Raw genomic sequence first — 2,856 nt, 5'->3', positions numbered from 1 at the left:
CTCGGGGGAAATGGGTAATGGGATATTTTTAGCTGGAATTGGCAGTGCTGTGGTTGTTGTTTCCATGTGGGTGAACAGCCCCGGGGGGGACTGGGAAGGACTGGGAATCATCCCCCGTGCAGTGAGCAGGTGTGGTGACACCTGCGTGGTGACAGAGCTTCAGAGAAGGGACATTACATCATGGAGAGTGACCTCAGAGATCCCAGAGATTACGGAATTTCACCCATTTTTCCTGGTCCTGAGCCCATTCCCTCCCTCTGACGGGTGCCTCTCCTCCTGCAGGACATCCAGGCGTGCCCAGGACACCCAGGACTGGCCATCCATGATTTCCTGGGCATCTGGTTCCAAATCCCAGGCTGGTTTAGCTTGGAAGTGCCCTCAAAGCTGCTCCCATTCCATAGGCAGGGACACTTTCCACAGACCAGGTGCTGTTAAAACTTCCCTCCTTATTTCTCCTTTGGAATCCTTGGAGTTGGCATCCAGCTGATGATTTTTTTTTCCCCCCCAGTGATAAAGGGTTTTTTTCTATCCCCACATTCTCCTTCTCCAGTGATATCCATGCCTGGCAATCAAGTCATCCCTCTAACTATTCCTTTAATGATAAAGTGGCTCCCTCAGCTTTGCCAGCCCTGGGACCAGGGACTTTCTCCAGGCCTTTGATCCCTTTTGGAGCTGTTTTACAGCTTCTGGGCCTCAGCTCATTCCCTTTGATAGCCCTGCCCTTATCCCTGTGGAAAACCTCTCCAGTTTGGGCCCTGCAATTGTTCCCAGCAGTACCTGGACATTTTTTGCTGCGTTGTTCCAAGCCTGGCTGTGGACACTTCCAAGGATGGGGCAGCCACAACATCTCTGGAATTCCATTCCAGGGCCTCCCCACCCTCACAGGGAACAATTCCTCCCCAGATCCCACCTAATGCTGCCCTCTGTCCGTGTGAAGCCGTTCCCTGTGTCCTGTCCCTCCAGGACAGTTTAGGAACAGCCCAAGGTGGATTCTCAGCCTGTGGGATTTCACGGTCACTCCGTCCCTTCAGCCTTTTGATTCTCCTCCTGGTGAAGGCCTTGAACACATCCCAGCAATAAGGATTCGTGGCAGCAGAGCCAACAAACACCAGCACCTTTCCTGGCAGAATTCCTGCGGCCCCCACAGCCCTGAGAGGCCAAATCCACCTCCTGCTCCGCAGCTGCTGCCAGCCAGGAGTGGCCTTTTCCAGGGAATGACTCCTGGAGCTGTTGGCGCCCAGGGAAATCTGCTCCTGCTGCTGGCTCCTGGCTGGCAGGGGGAGCGGGAGAAAAGGGGTTTGCGCCTCCAGGGAAGGCAGGGCTGAACCGTTCCCTCCAATCTGTAAATATTCGCAGGAAACAGATTTTCTGCTGGCTCTGGGTTTGTTCCCTCATCACCCCGAGCTGGGAAAGGGACCCTGCAGGACAGGCTGGGGGCACTGGGGGTGTCCTGGCCAAGGGTGACATCACTGAGGGGCTGACTCCAACTCTCACACGACCCTGACAGGCAGAGCCAGAGGATTCCGAAGGAAAATCTCCTTCCCCAGACCTTGGAATATTAATAATGCCTGCAAGGCAACAAAATAATGATGCAACTCCCCCGGGGACGTGGAAGGGTCTTTGCCAAGCAGCTCAGACACAAAGGCTCTGCTGTGTGCGCTTCCTGAGAGGAGGCTGCACAGATCTCCTGGAATGACAGGAATTGTGGAATCCCAGACTCCCAGAGTGATTTGGGTTGGAAGGGACCTTAAGGATCAAACCCAACCCCTCCATCCTGGTGCAGGAAGTGACCAGTGGATCCCAGGTCTTGCTGCGCACAAATTTCTTCCCATCCATTCTGGGGTCTCGCTGTGTTTTCCAGAAATTCCTTTCAAATATGTCCTGAAGGTTTTGGATTCTTCCTAGACCAGTCAGACCAGTACCCATCCACACCCTCAGGTTTGGAATAAAGTGGTAAAAACTGATGAAAACCTCTGGAAACAGGAGTCCTCCAGTCCTCCATGGCCTGCTCAGGAGAAGTGAGGCCCTGGCCCATCTGGGGCAGGAAGGGAGTTTGGGACCTGGGTATCATCCACGAGGTGACGTTTGCAGGGCAGGACAGCTGTCCTTGGGTTCATTTGGGTGAAATTTGTTCCCCTCTTCCTTTGAGTGGCAGAGTGGGGCTCTGCTCCAGCATTTGGGACATCCCAGGGAGGCCATGGGGCTGGATTTGCTGCTGGGGAGCAAAATCCAGTGTTTTTGTGGCCCTGGGCTGCAGCTGTGCCATGGCCAAGCTCAGCTGCTGCACACAGGCAGGGCTGGGGCAGCTCCAGCCTTGCCTGGGTGGTCTGGCAGCTCTGGAGCTCCAGACGCTCCTTGTGCTGCCCCTTCCAGGGGAGAATCCCGGGACAGGCAGGGGAGGGAGCTGAGAGGGTTTGCGTTTACCAGCTGATGCTGCACGAGGAGCAAATCAAACCCTTGGGGCAGCAGCAAATCCGCCCCTGGGGGAGAGTTACAGAGGATGCAGCCACCCTGATGCTCAGCCTGGCTGCTGAGCCATGGAATCACAGAATATTCCAGGCTGGAAGGGACCCCCAGGGACCACTGAGCCCAACCCTGCGTTAAATGGCCCCTTTAAGCAGGAATTCTGGCGTGGTTTGGGTTCCAGGGGACCTCAAAGCTCATCCAGTGCAATCTCTATATGGGACGCCTTCACCTCTGTGTGACCGTGATGGTCACAGGGATGGAGCCCCTCTCCTGTGAGGACAAGCTGGGGGAATCAGGCTGATCCGGGCCTCAGGAGCCCTGACAGGACACAGATTCTCACTGAATCACCCCCTGTCAGCGGCTCCTCCGCCTTTGCTCCCCGCTGTTCTC

The sequence above is a fragment of the Geospiza fortis genome, unplaced genomic scaffold (genome assembly GCF_000277835.1).
Source record: "Geospiza fortis unplaced genomic scaffold, GeoFor_1.0 scaffold569, whole genome shotgun sequence".
Taxonomy (NCBI): Eukaryota; Metazoa; Chordata; class Aves; order Passeriformes; family Thraupidae; genus Geospiza; species Geospiza fortis.
Note: the sequence above shows the minus strand (reverse complement) of the source record.